This window comes from Mustelus asterias, chromosome 29 (genome assembly GCF_964213995.1).
Source record: "Mustelus asterias chromosome 29, sMusAst1.hap1.1, whole genome shotgun sequence".
Classification (NCBI taxonomy): domain Eukaryota; kingdom Metazoa; phylum Chordata; class Chondrichthyes; order Carcharhiniformes; family Triakidae; genus Mustelus; species Mustelus asterias.
The window spans coordinates 9748413-9763436 of NC_135829.1; the positions used below are offsets into that span (position 1 = coordinate 9748413).

The 15024-nt window shown below is 48.8% G+C and overlaps 1 protein-coding gene across 2 annotated transcripts in view; it reads right to left on the minus strand.

The window, feature by feature from the left end:
• Positions 1-15024, minus strand: part of LOC144480508 (AT-rich interactive domain-containing protein 3B-like) — a 183052-nt gene that overhangs the window by 135720 nt on the left and 32308 nt on the right. The gene's annotated exons all lie outside the window — the stretch shown is intronic.

Genomic DNA, 15024 nt, shown 5'->3' on the forward strand with positions numbered 1-15024 from the left:
GGGTGAGGCTGGAGGAGAGAGTTCGTGCTCTGACGTTGTTGAACTTTTCATAGAATCCCTACAGTCCAGAAGGAGGCCATTCGGCCCATTGAGTCTGCACCGACTCTCTGACAGATCATCTTACCTCAACCCTCATCCCCACACATTTAGCCTACTAACCCCCCCTTCGCCTACACATCTTGGGACACGAAGGAGCAATTTAGCACGGCCAATCAACCTAACCTGGACATCTTTGGACTGTGGGAAGAAACTGGAGCACCCGGAGGAAACCCACGCAGACACGGGGGGAATGTGCTAACTCCACACAGACAGAGACCCGAGGCTGGAATCGAACCCGGGTCCCTGACGCTGTGAGGTAGCAGTGTTAACCAATGTGCCACTGTGCCTTTCGAAACTAAAGCTCCCAGTCCAGGCAGTATCCTGGTAAATCGCCTCTGCACCCTTCCCAGTGCTATCACATCGCTCCTATAACGTGGATTCCAGAACTGCACACAATACTCGACTCACACATCTGCTTTGTGTTCACTGCTGGAAATTGCATTTTGCCTCCAGCCCTGATACCTCATTCTGGGGTTAACTGCTTCGAGCAACTGTGGTTTTTACTTTTGCCCCCTCGCATTGGAGTAATTAAATTAAATAAAACATACTGCTTCCCCACCTCAGAGAACAGCCACTGGGAAAATCCCTACAAATAAACCAGAGCGGTGAGAAATTCTGCTCAGCTGAATCCGATCTGGTGTCCCGCAATCCAACCTCTCCCACAGAAACATGGTCAATCCACATACCATTCAGCTGAAGAGCCAGTGTAACAAGTAAAGAAATGTTCTCTCTCTCCCTAGTAAGGGGAGGCAGTGGCCGAGTGGGATTATCGCTAGACTATCAATCCAGAAACTCAGCTAATGTTCGGAGACGGGTTCGAATCCCGCCACGGCAGGTGGTGGAATTTGAATTCAATTAAAAAATATCTGGAATTAAGAATCTACCAATGACCATTGTCGATTGTTGGAAAAACCCATCTGGTTCATAATGTCCTTTAGGGAAGGAAATCTGCCATCCTAACCTGGTCTGTTTTCAGACCCACAGCAAAGTTTAAAGTGTATTTATTAGTGTCACAAGTAGGCTTACATTAACACTGCAATGAAGTTACTGTGAAAATCCCCCAGTCGCCACACTCCGGCGCCTGTTCGGGTACACTGAGGGAGCATTTAGCACGGCCAATGCACCGAACCAGCACTCACCAGCCTCCCAATGTCCCTCTTCACCTATACTTTATTCATCTGTGGGACGTGGGCATTGTTGGCTGGTCAGCGCTAGTTGCCCAAGGGCAGTTGAGTCAACCACATTGCACGGTGGCACAGTGGTTAGCACTGCTGCCTCACAGCGCCAGGGACCCGGGTTCGATTCCTGGCTTGGGTGACTGTGCGGAGTCTGCATGTTCTTCCCATGTCTGCGTGGGTTTCCTCCAGGTGCTCCAATTTTCTCTCACAGTCCAAAAGATGTGCTGGTTAGCTGCATTGGCCGTGCTAAATTTTCCCTCAGGTGTACCTGAACAGGCGCCGGAGTGTGGCGACTAGGGGATTTTCATAGTAACTTCATTGCAGTGTTAATGTAAGCCAACTTGTGACACTGATAAATAAACTTAAACTAGAACGATCCCAGCACCTTTTATTTTTAAAACAAAATTGAACACTCAGCGTCGAATGCGGCCTAACTGTTGAAGTGCTCCAAGTGTTCACTTTCAGCAGCCTCGGAGGATTCGCTAAGGGAGCGTTGCCGCACATTCCGCTGAAAGCTCTGGGAATGTTCAGCTCCCGACACCCAACACCGGGAATCAATCGACTTAGTGCGGAGCAAAGGCAAGAGTCCCAACACTCCCAGAAACCACCCTCACGCACAGTGGCCTCCAGGAACAGAAGCCCCTTTGTGCGTCGCTGAACTCACAACAGCCTTGCACCAAACAGCCTTTATATTCCAGACCCACCGGAGGAGAACCCTCCCGGAGTGCGCACGGAGCTGTGATCCGCACCGCAATCCGCACACAGGGCTGCAACAGGTTGCATTTACCTCGCCAGCTTTGACATGGCAAAAAAAAAAACAGCAAGGTCGTTCGGAGGCTTCAGACAAAACGTGACACATGACGAGATGTTAGGACAGGTGGCCAGAATCAAAAGGTAGGCTACAACAAGCACCTTACAGCAGGGGAGAAAAGCAGAGATGAAATCATTAGGGAGCTTCTTAATAAGATGCCGACTAGTCCAAAGGCCCAGGCAGTGAGGACTACCAGAGCTGTGAAAGGGGCCACAATTGAGGAGCGCGGAAATCAAAGAATTATAGAATCCCTATAGCGTAGGAGGAGGCCATTCAGCCCATCCAGTCTCAACCTACTCTCTGACACAGTATCTTACCCAGGCCCGTTCCCCATCCACGTAAACCTATACATTTACCCCGTTAATCCATCTAACTAACACATCTTGGGACACTAATAGGCAATTTAGCACAGCCAGTCCATCTAACCTGCACATCTAGTGGAAGGAAACCGGAGCACCCGGAGGAAACCCACGCCGACACGAGGAGAACGTGCAAACTCCCCACAGACAGTCACCCAAGGCCAGAATTGAACCCGGGTCCCTGGCGCTGTGAAGCACCAGTGCTAACCACTTGGCTATCCTCAGTGGTCAGAGAATTGTTGGGCGGAGGTGGTTATGGAGATAGGGAGGGAGCAGGCCACAGACAGAGATTTCAACGCAAGGATGAGAACTTTAAACGTAGACTGCGAGGAAGTCAGCAAGAGCAGGGATGAGGTGAGAAGTGGACTTAGTGAGTTAGGAGGGGCTGAGGCAGCTGGAGCAAGTCTGTGCTCAGCTGCCTCAGAAGAGAAGGACGGTCGATGCAGTCCAATTTGGAGGTTGGAGTTTTTGGCGAACGTGGAGGGCAGCGGCAGCATGGGGTGGAGGCCTCACATGTGCCACAGCTTGGTATGGCTCCTGCTCTGACCAAGACTGCAAGAAACTACAAAAGGTGGTGAATGTAGCCCAATCCACCACGCAAACCAGCCTCTCATCCATTGACTCTGTCTACACTTCCCGCTGCCTCAGCAAAGCAGCCAGCATAATCAAGGACCCCACACACCCCTGGACATTCTCTCTTCCACCTTCCTCTGACGGGAAAAAGATACAAAAGTCTGAGGTCATGTACCAACCGACTCAAAGACAGCTTCTTCCCTGCTGCCATCAGACTTTTGAATGGACCTATCTTATATTAAGTTCATCTTTCTCCACACCCTAGCTGTAACTGTAACACTACATTCTGCACCCTCTCCTTTACTTCCCTATATAAGAACATAAAAACTAGGAACAGGAATGGGCCATTTGGCCCCTTCGAGCCTGCTCTGTCATTCAATAAGATCATGGCCGATCTTTTCGTGGACTCAGCTCCACTCTACGAGTGTACTCTACGAACAGTATGCTTTGTCTGTATCGCGCGCAAACAAACAATACTTTTCACTGTGGCATGGCGGCACAATGGTTAGCACTGGCTGCCTCACAGCGCCAGGAACCCGGGTTCGATTCCCGGCTTGGGTCACTGTCTGTGTGAAGTTTGCACGTTCTCCCCCGTGTCTGCGTGGGTTTCCTCCGGGTGCTCCGGTTTCCTCCTCCCACAGTCTGAAAGACGTGCTGGTTAGGGTGCATTGGCTGTGCTAAATTCTCCCTCAGTGTACCCGAACAGGCGCCGGAGTGTGGCGACTACGGGATTCTCACAGTAACTTTGTTACAGTGTGAATGTAAGCCTACTTGCGACGCTAATAAATAAACTTTGCTTTTTTGTCCCAGTACACGTGACAATAATAAATCAAAAGCAGGGACTTGATCATGAGAGGCCACGTGTAAATTCGAGGCAGATTGTACGGAATCAGCAACAACATATGAATGTACATCCACAGCTGTTCCAGTCGCAAATCCTCGCCTGACAAACAGCAACACGGGGGTACAGCGGAATGGCACCATGTATGGCATTAGTGTTTGCCAAGGGTGGACTTTTCTGCTCCGGAAACTCTGGGGGGGGGGGAGGGAGGGGAGAACAGAAGTGACCTTGTGGTGGGTCTAAACTGAGGGATCACCAACACCACATCCATTATATTACACAGCAGGACTTGTGTCGATTGGAGCAGTTATAGTAATGTACACCGACAGGCAATACATCTAAAGCACCTACCAAAATTGTACAGGCTAAGGCGTCCCACTAAAGAAAATAAGCACAGCAGAGGAGGAAATGGAGAACTGTCTTTTAAATGTAATGATGCCTTTCAATCAAGTCAGAGGAAAATCGGCACTGATTCAATCATTGTATCTTCACTGTCAACTTAAGATTGGTAGAAATGTTTCTCAAATTAAACTCATTACAGATGAAATAACTTTAATTTTAGACACAAGACACGGTGAAGATTAAATTCTTTCCCAGACTACAAACCGTCCACAATTCTTGAGCAAAGTCGAAATGTTCCTGCTTTGCTATTTCAAAGCATTCCATCTCTGGGAGAAATTAAACAGCCGGGATATTTATTCAAATGTTTCAAAAGAAAATCCAGAAAAGACACGATTGGAAACAACAAAATTCACCATTTAAAGCCACATGCTTTCCTTCCACGATTCAGACAGATCTAAATTTTGGAAATGGAAGGCTGGGCTTAAGGAAAAGGATGATTTTCATTCACATAGCGCCTGTCACAACCTCAGGATTTCCCAAAGCACTTGAAAGCCAATGAGGTACATTTGAAGCGTCGTCACTGTTACGTAGGAAACGCAACCCACACACACCCCGACGCAGCACACACCCCCAACGCAAAACACACACATCCCCCCGCCCACCCCAACGCAACCCACACACAGGCACCCCAACCCTAGCTATGACTGGAACACTACATTCTGCACTACAAAGAACAAAGAAAAATACAGCACAGGAAGAGGCCAGGAAGACAGCAATGTGGTCAACTCTTAAATGCCCTCTGAAATGCCCTGGCAGCACGGTGGCAGAGTGGTTAGCGCTGCTGCCTCACAGCAACAGGGATCCAGGTTCGATTCCTGGCTGGGGTCACTATCTGTGCGGAGCCTACAACATTCTCCCAGTGTCTGCGTGGGTTTCCTCCGGGTGCTCCGGTTTCCTCCCACACTCTGAAAGACGTGCTGGTTAGGGTGCATTGGCCATGCTAAATTCTCCCTCAGTGTACCCGAACAGGCGCCGGAGTGTGGCGACTAGGAGATTTTCACAGTAACTTAAAAGTTAATTTATTAGTCACAAGTAAGGCTTACATTAACACTGCAATGAAGTTACTGTGAAATACCCCTAGTCGCCACACTCCGGCGCCTGTTCGGGTCAATGCACCCTAACCAGCACGTCTTTCAGAATGTGATGTTTATTGCAGTGTTAATGTAAGCCTACTTGTGACACTAATAGACAGCCCAGCAAACCTCTCCGTTCAGTGGGCAATTAGATGGGCAACAAATGCTGGCCTTGCCAGCGACGCCCATGTCCCACGAAAGAAGAAACTTAATTCGGGAAATTCCTGTGTGTGGGGCCGAAGCGACAGAGACGAATGGTGGGAAAAGGAATGGGATGCGAGCCTGCATTGAAGACCAAGAGTATGAGATATAGGCGCTGAAATCTCAGAGTCCCGCCAACAGTGCACCCCCTCCATGGGTGCCCCAGCATTGAGGGGTGCATTCACCGGAAAACCCCGTTGACAAAAGTTGGCACCATAAGATCCCATCCCACCAGCAAACGCTGCGCCACCTCCCAATACACCGTGGAGTGGGAAGGAAAATCCCCCCCCTCGGGAGTTTGAAGGGATTTCAGGATTGGAGGAAGTTCCTGAGATAGAAAGGGGTGATGCTATGAACCGGTTTTAAACCTCATCTGAGATCCTGAATGCCAAAGAGAGAGTGTCAGAGGGATCAGTAAGGAATGGTTTGCGATTAAAAACATCGCAAATGCTGGAAATCTGAAACAAAAATAGAAAACGCTGGAAAATCTCAGCAGGTCTGACTCTCTTCCACCTTCTTCCATCGGGAAAAGGATACAGAAGTCTGAGGTCACGTACCAACCGACTCAAGAACAGCTTCTTCCCTGCTGCCATCAGACTTTTGAATGGACTTACCGCGCATTAAGTTGATCTTTCTCTACACCCTAGTTATGACTGCAACACTACATTCTGCACCCTCTCCTTTCCTCCTCTATGAACGGTATGCTTTGTCTGTATAGCGCGCAAGAAACAATACTTTTCACTGTATCCCAATAATAACTCAAATCAAATAAAACTTGTTACACGCATGGAAATAAGAGCGGCCGCTCCATGGACTTGGAATGTAGAGTGTAAACATTTTCCCGACATTTATCCCTGGGCTAATAGAACCAGTCGGTCATATCGTTGCTGTCTTTGGAAGAAACTGTGCAGACATTGGCTGCTGTGTGTCTCTGCATAGCAAGAGTGACTACAAATAAAAGGAATGCCCAGTGGCTTGGTGGGCGAGGCACAGGCTCCCAGTGCCAGGGGTTGTGGGTTTGTTTCCGATCCCCTGGCACGCTTTGAGTTCGGTAGAAATAGCTTTTGGGGATTATAGAAGTTGGTATACAAAGGCACGGGTTTTTTTTTAAATTCGTTCAGAGGCGTGGGCATTGGCAACTCCTACCGAAGGGTCATCCAGACTCGACGGGTGGGATTTTCCAGCCACGCTCGCTTCAAGGTGGGAAAATCCGGCCCAAGATCAACAGACCTTTGCATGTTCTGTGTCCTGTCCGCTACGATTGCGATGGTGGGCGGGACGGGAAGATTCCACCCGAGGTAGGCTCCATTCTCTCCCCACAGATGATTTTGATTTGATTTATTATTGTCACATGTATTGGGATACAGTGAAAAGTATTGTTTCTTGCGCGCTAAACAGACAAAGCATACCGTTCAGAGAGTACATAGGGGAGAAGGAAAGGAGAGGGTGCAGAATATAGTGTTGCATTTTATTTACTTATTAGTCACAGTAGGCTTACATTAACACTGCAATGAAGTGACTGTGAAAATCCCCTAGTCGCCACACTCCAGCACCTGTTCAGGTACACTGAGGAAGAATTTAACACCTAACCAGCAGTTCTTTCGGACTGTGGGAGGAAACCGGAGCACCCGGAGGAAACCCACACAGACACGGGGAGAACGTGCAGACTCCGCACAGACAGTGACCCAAGCCGGAAATCGAACCCGGGTCCCTGGCGCTGTGAGGCAGCAGTGCTAACCACTGTGCCACCGTGCCGCCCCGAAGTTTTCACAGGTATCGGGATACAGTGAAAAGTATTGTTTCTTGTGAGCTACGCAGAGCATACCATTCATAGAGTACATAGGGGAAATGGAAAGGAGAGAGTGCAGAATGTAGTGCTACAGTCATAGCTAGGGTGTAGAGAAAGATCAACTTAATGCAAGGTAGGTCCATTCAAAAGTCTGATGGCAGCAGGGAAGAAGCTGTTCTTGAGTCGGTTGGTGCGTGACCTCAGACTTTTGTATCTTTATCCCGACAGAAAAAGGTGGAAGAGAGAATGTCCGGGGTGCGTGGGGTCTTTGATTATGCTGGCTGCTTTTCCGAGGCAGCAGGAAGTGTAGACAGAGTCAATGGATGGGAGGCTGGTGTTGACAATGCTTTTAAATGTCTGCTCCACGCTTCAGCTCTGGCTCACGGTTTTTTCTGTAGTTAGCTTACTTTTCTCGGAGTCAACACCCAGGCTCAACCAATCAAGCACACAGTGAGCATCCATAGTCAACAGACTCACATAATTGAACACGGATCAATTGAGCGCTACAGGGAGGGATCTCCTGGTAATGTCGCGCAATTGGGGTGAAACATTGACTGAGCTGCCTGAGGGAACAGAGCCCATAACAGTTCAACATTTCATCCTCTGACTTGTGTTTGCCACCTCAGTTTTCACATGAGTGTCGGCCTTGACTTTCAGGCTTAAGGCTTGGAACAAAGCCTTGGCCTTCTGACTCCAAAAGATGTGAGTGAACCAAGCACGTTCATTAAGTGACTCAGCTCAAGAGCGTTGGCAGACTGGCAAACCGTACACAAGTACAGTTGGTACCAGAAACTCCCCCATTAGCTAAAGATTGACAGATTGTTTGCTAAGGATTTTTTTAAAAATTCATTCGGGGGACATGGGCGTCGCTGGCTGGGCCAGCATTTATTGCCCATCCCTAGTTGCCTGAGGACAGTTGAGAGTCAACCACATTGCTGTGGCTCTGGAGTCACATGTAGGCCAGACCGGGTAAGGATGGCAGATTTCCTTCCCTAAAGGAACATTAGTGAATCAGATGGGTTTTTCCGACAATCATAGAATCCCTACAGTGCAGAAGGACACCATTGAGCCCATCGAGTCTACACCAACAACAATCCCACCCAGGCCCTACCTCCATTACCTTATGTATTTTCCCTGCTGATCCCTCTGACACTAAGGGGCAATTTAGCCAGGCCAATCCACCTAACCTGCACAGCTTTGGACAATCGACAATGGTTTCATGGTCATCAGTAGATTCTTAATTCCAGATATTTTTTTAATTGAATTTACATTCCATCATCTGCCGTGGTGAGATTCGAATCCGGGTCCCCAGAATAGTAGCTGTGTCTCTGGATTAATAGTCTAGCGATAATACCACTAGGCCGTCGCTTCCTGCGAGAGCAGCCCTGGTGACTCCGAGGGGTTACCCAGTCCAGAGTCAGGACATGCACGGTCTTGGAAGACACAAAAACGCAACACCAGGTCAATGCCAAGTTAACACATCTCCAACCAACAGTGGTGGGCTTGAACTTTTCTTTATATTTGCTCCGAGTTGTGGGTGACCCTGATGGCTTGGCCATTACAAGTTGCCCCGGCAACTAAAGAAGGTATTGAGATTCAATCGAGCGTGGTGCACTGGGTTTTGATATGAGGCTGTCTGGCCAAGGACATTCGATTCTCTTCACTTACGGCCATAAAGGGAATAGTTGGAAGTTTTTTAAAAACAATGGACTTTTAAAGTGCCAACTGCAAAACTACTGCATTTCATGGATTTAAGTGCAGCATCTGACTTAACCGTTTCAATACCAATGTGATTTAGCTTCATACCTCTACGTACTGTGGGTGCGGGGCGGAGAAGAGAGAGAGAAATCGGCTATGTTTCCCATCACCTGAAAGGCTTACTGTCACAGACAGGGATTGAGAGCGAGAAGAGTCGACCAAAGGCACGGTGAAAGGCAAGCGGGCAGGCGAGAGCGACTGGGACACAGAGCAAGGACACCGGCAAGTGATGGGAACAGTTCGCGAGGCCTGTGAGGCTAAGGGTTGGCTTCGATGGCCCTTAAATCTTTTCGAATCCCTACAGTGCAGAAATATTCCAAGATGGCACCAGAACGAGGTGACTTCTTGCAAGCTGTGCCCAGCATACCTTCCAATTCTATCCTTTATTCTCGTTCTATTCTTCTAAAACTTCATTCTAACTCTTTTAAATTTTGTAACAATGCTTTAATTCAATTTCTTACAGATTTGGCGCATTAAGCTGATCTTTCTCTACACCCTAGCTATGACTGTAACACTACATTCTGCACCCTCTCCTTTCCTTCTCTATGAACGGTATGCTTTGTATCGCGTGCACGAAACAATACTTTTCACTATGATAATATATGTGACAATAATAAATCAAATTAAATCAAATCAGGAGGAGGCCATTCGACCCATCGAGCCTGACCAACAACAATTCCACCCAGGCCCTATCCCCGTAACCCCACACAGGGGACTAAAGGGGCAATTTAGCACGGCCAATCCACCTAACCTGCACATCTTTGGACACTAAGGGGCAATTTAGCATGGCCAATGCACCTAACATACACATCTTTGGACACTAAGGAGCAATTTAGCATGGCCAATACACCTAATCTGCACATCTTTGGACACTAAGGGGCAATTTAGCATGGCCAATACACCTAATCTGCACATCTTTGGACATGAAGGGGCAATTTAGCACGGCCAATCCACCTAACCTGCACATCTTTGGGCACTAAGGGGCAATTTAGCATAGCCAATGCACCTAACCTGCACATCTTTGGACTGTGGGAGGAAACCGGAGCAGACACAGGGAGAATGTGCAGACTCCGCACAGACAGTGACCCAAGGCGGGAATCGAACCTGGGTCCCTGGTGCTGTGAGGCAGCAGTGTTAACCACTGTGCCACCCCCAGTGACACTCCAGGTTCGCACACCCAATGGGGCAGGGTAGCTAGACAGACGCTCTGCGAAATCACAGCTTAAAGATGACCGTGCAGGAGAGCCAAAAATGGTAAAAAATATTTTGTGGCGTTGCAGATAAATTTGGCGCTAATGAACTTGAACGAGAGCACCAACCAGGATTGCGATTGACAATTGAAAGACGGGTGAGTGAAACATACACGACTTTGCTCCCGGATTAGTGAGGACATTTTTTACTTCCAGCGCTGTGGAACTATTTCCCGTAGTAAGAAGTCTCACAACACCAGGTTAAAGTCCAACAGGTTTATTTGGTAGCAAATACCATAAGCTTTCGGAGCAATGCTCCTTCATTGCTCCGAAAGCTTATGGTATTTGCTACCAAATAAACCTGTTGGACTTTAACCTGGTGTTGTGAGACTTCTTACTGTGCTTACCCCAGTCCAACGCCGGCATCTCCACATCAGAACTATTTCCCCCCAGCCCTTGTTCAACTCCTGGCTGTGTTGCTTCTCTTTTGTAACTCCTTGCTGCCCAGTGGGTCAGAGACAGTTAAATAAAAAAGAGCAGCTCCAAGCAAGAGGCCAAAAGCTCAGTGATGCGAAACAGGCGATGACCCCGAAAGGTCAGACTGTGAATCAGGCAGCGAGGACCGACATTCCAGGCCAGTGCTGCGGCTGTGGGCCTCTGAATGGCAATGGCAAGCTCAACGGCACTGGGCATGAACCAACCGGCAGAATAGTTGCGTGCGGAGAGGTGGGGGGTTGAGGGGGGTCAACATCGCTGGCAGACACCGCTGCTCCAGCTTAAAAGGAGCAGTCCCACCTCCCCCGGCCATCTCAGCGACTTTCTCTCAAGTCAGTGTGGAGTTTGCACATTCTCCCCTCAAAAAGAGAACAAATCTATGGATCTCATCTAAGGCGTGGCACAGTGGTTACCAGTGCTGCCTCTCAGCGCCAGGGACGTGGGTTCGTATCCGACCCTGGATGAATGTCTGCGCAGAGTCTGCATGTTCTCCCCATGTCTGCATGGGTTTCCTCCGAGTCCTCCGGTTCCTCCCACAGTCCAAAGATGTGGAGGTGAGGTGGATTGGCCATGCTAAATTGCCCCTTAGTGTCCAAAGATGTGTGGGTTAGGTGGATTGGCCATGCTAAATTGCCCCTTAGTGTCCAAAGATGTGTGAGTTAGGTGGATTGGCCATGCTAAATTGCCCCTTAGTGTCCAAAGGTATGTAGGTTAGGTGGATTGGCCATGCTAAATTGCCCCTTAGTGTCCAAAGATGTGTGGGTTAGGTGGATTGGCCATGCTAAATTGCCCCTTAGTGTCCAAAGGTTTGTGGGTTCAATGGATTAGCAATAATAAATGTGTGCGGTTGCAGGGATAGGGCCTGGGTCAGGTACTTTGTTGGAGAGTTCGTGCAGACTCGATGGGCCGAATGGTCCCTTCTGCGCTGTGGGGATTTATCATTTATTTATGCAAACTTGGCAACCAGCCCACCAGAAGGATAGTGTTGGAAAACGTGGACTGGGGAAATCCCCAACTGCTCTTAATGTGGGTTTCCTCCGGGTGCTCCGGTTTCCTCCAACAATCCAAAGATGTGCAGGTTAGGTGGATTGGCCATGATAAATTGCCCCTTAGCATCCCAAGATACATAGGTTAGGGGAATTAGCGGGGTAAATATGGGCGGTGTTACAGGGATAGGGCCTGGGTAAGATACTTTGGAGAGTCAGCGCAGGCTCGATGGGCCAAATGGCCTCCTTCTGCACTGGAGGGATTCTATGAGCAGCTGAGGCCAAGAGAAGAGAACTTTATAATTACAGCTGGAGATGGTACAATGGAGCCTGCGACAGGCCTCAGCATTCCAGGTTTAGAGTGGGGGTCACAGTCAGACACTTACTAGTTGAATCACTAACATTGGTTAACGAGACTTACACCAGAGAGCGGGGGTCGGACCATGCGAAGGTCTGTTGAGGTCGGGTGACATTTTCTGGTTTTTGTGATGAGCACGGCCGGAGAATCCCATCTTCAGTGTTTGAAAAGCGTCCATTTGATTTGATTTATTATTGTCACGTATTGGGATACAGTAAAAAGTTTTGTTTCTTGTGCACTATACAGACAAAGCATACCGTTCATAGAGTACATATGGGAGAAGGAAAGGAAAGGGTGTAGAATGTAGTGTTACAGTCATAGCTAGGATGACAGAGAAAGATCAGCTTAATATATAGCAAGTCGATTCAAAAGTCTGATGGCAGCAGGGAAGAAGCTGTTCTTGAGTCGTGATCTCAGACTTTTGTACCTTTTACTCGACGGAAGAAGGTGGAAGAGAGAATGTCCGGGGTGCGTGGGGTCTTTGATTATGCTGGCTGCTTTGCCGAGGCAGCGGGAAGTGTGGACGGAGTCAGTGGATGGGAGGCTGGTTTGCGTGATGGACTGGGCTATGTTCGCAACCCTTTGTAGTTTCTTGTGGTCTTGGGTAGAGCAGGAGCCATACCAAGCTGTGATTCAACCAGAAAGGATGCTTTCTTTGGTGCATCTGGTAAGAATTGTAGCTGACATGCCAAATTTCCTTAGCCTCCTGAGAAAGTAGAGGCGTTGGTGGGCTTTTTTAACTGTAGCGTTGGCATTGGGGGGACCAGGACAGGTCGTTGAAGCTCTTGATCATTTCCACTTCATCACCGTTGATGTAGACAGGGGCTTATTTGGATAAGGTACCTGGGGCTAGGTACCCAAGCAACCATAAATTTTTTATTCATTTGTGGGACATGGGCGTCGCTGGCCAGGCCAGTATTTATTGCCCATCCCTAATGACAGGTAACATCCACAATGCAACATGTTCCAACGAGAGGCCAAAAATTCCAAGAGGGGAAAGCAGGGAGCAGATGGACAAGAGGATTAAGACATGCATTCATACAGTGCCTTTCGCAGTTTAAAGTATTCCAAAGTGCTTTGCAATCACGGCTTCGAATGTGGCAAGCACACAGCAAGATCCCACAAAAGGCAATAGGATAAATAACCAAAGCAACTGTTTTTTAATGGGATGTTGGAGGGATAGATATGGCCCAAGAAAATTCCCTGGCTTTTTTCCCTGAATGGGGCCTTGGGATCATTCACGTCCAGCTCAAGCGGTTGGCAAGGCCTCGGTTCAAAGCTTGATGTTGACATTCAGCGGGGACCTTGCCTCCAGTGTGTGTTGTTGTTGCGTGTATATGTCAGAACAATAAAATCCCTATAGTACAGAAGGAGGCCATTCGGCCCGATACTCCGAAAGAGCATCTAATCCGGATCAACCCATCCCACTCAAGCCCAGTTTGCATGGCTAATTTTGCATGGCTAATCCAACTAGCCTACACGTCTTTGGACACTAAGGGGCAATTTAGCATGGCCAATCCACCTAACCTACACATTTGCGGAGTATGGGAGGAAACCGGAGCACCCAGAGGAAACCCATGCAGACACGAGGAGAATGTGCAAACTCTGCACAGACAGTGCCCCAAGCCGGGAATCGAACCTAGGCCCTTGGCGCTGTGGGGCATCAGTACTATCCACTGTGCCACCGTGCCGTCCCCAGTCACAGGATAGAGAGACTGGAACTTGTTTATATTTTTGAACAAAAGTACATTAAGAGCTGTTGGGGATTTTCCCAGTCCACATTTTCAAACGCCATTCTTCTGATGGGCTGGTTGCCAAGTTTGCATCAATAAATCATAAAATATCCCCACAGCGCAGCAGAGGCCATTCGGCCCATCGCGTCTGCACCGACTCTCCAATGAAGTATCTTAGCCAGGCCCTCTCCCCTGCCCTATCCATGTAACCCCACACATTTATCATGGCCAATCCACCTCACCTACACATCTTTAGACACTCGAATTATAGAATCCCCACAGTGCAGAAGGAGGCCATTCGGCCCATCGAGTCTGCACTGACCACAATCCCAACCATGCCCTATTCCCACATATCTACCCTGCTAGTCCCCCTGACACCACAGTCAATTTAGCACGGCCAATCAATCTAATCCGCACATCTTTGGACTGTGGGAGGAAACCGGAGCACCCGGAGGAAACCCACGCAGACACGGGGAGAACGCGGAAACTCCGCACAGACAGACACCCACCTGAGGCCAGAATTGAACCCGGGTCCCTGGCACTGTGAGGCTCACAACCAAAGGCCATCCCAAAGCAATGATACAACAGGCAACATAGGAAACGTGGCAGCCAACAAGAGCACAGCAAGATCCCACCAATAGCAATTTAATAATGACCCAATGATCTGTTCTCCATGGTGGATGAAGGGCTTGATATTGTCCCGGCCAACGGGGAGAACTCCCTCTGCTCTCTCTCTCTCTCTCTGTTGCTAGGCAGCAGGCCCGACCAGGCCGCAGGTCAAGGCCTCATCTGAAAGATGGCACCTCTGGCAGTGCAGCACACCCTCAGTGCTTGACCGGGGACGTCAGGCCTGGTTTCGGAACTGGAGGCCAGGGCGGGAGGCACGAGCGAACCTCCTGCTTCAGAAGCAAGAGGGTTACCAATCGAGATCCACGCACTCGCACAAAATAACTTGGATTTGTATAGCGCCTTTAACTCAAGTGAAACGTCCCACGGAACTTTTTGCAGGAGTGTCATCAAGCAGAGGTTGACCCGTGCACCAGGAAAAGAAAGAAAGTCACTCACATCTGGCAGTTTGTTTTCATGGATATTAAAAACAAGGCGAAGATTCAACAGGGGAAAAAAAACAGCTTTTAATGGGCTTTAGGAATGATGGATATAAATCAGCACCCCTTCTT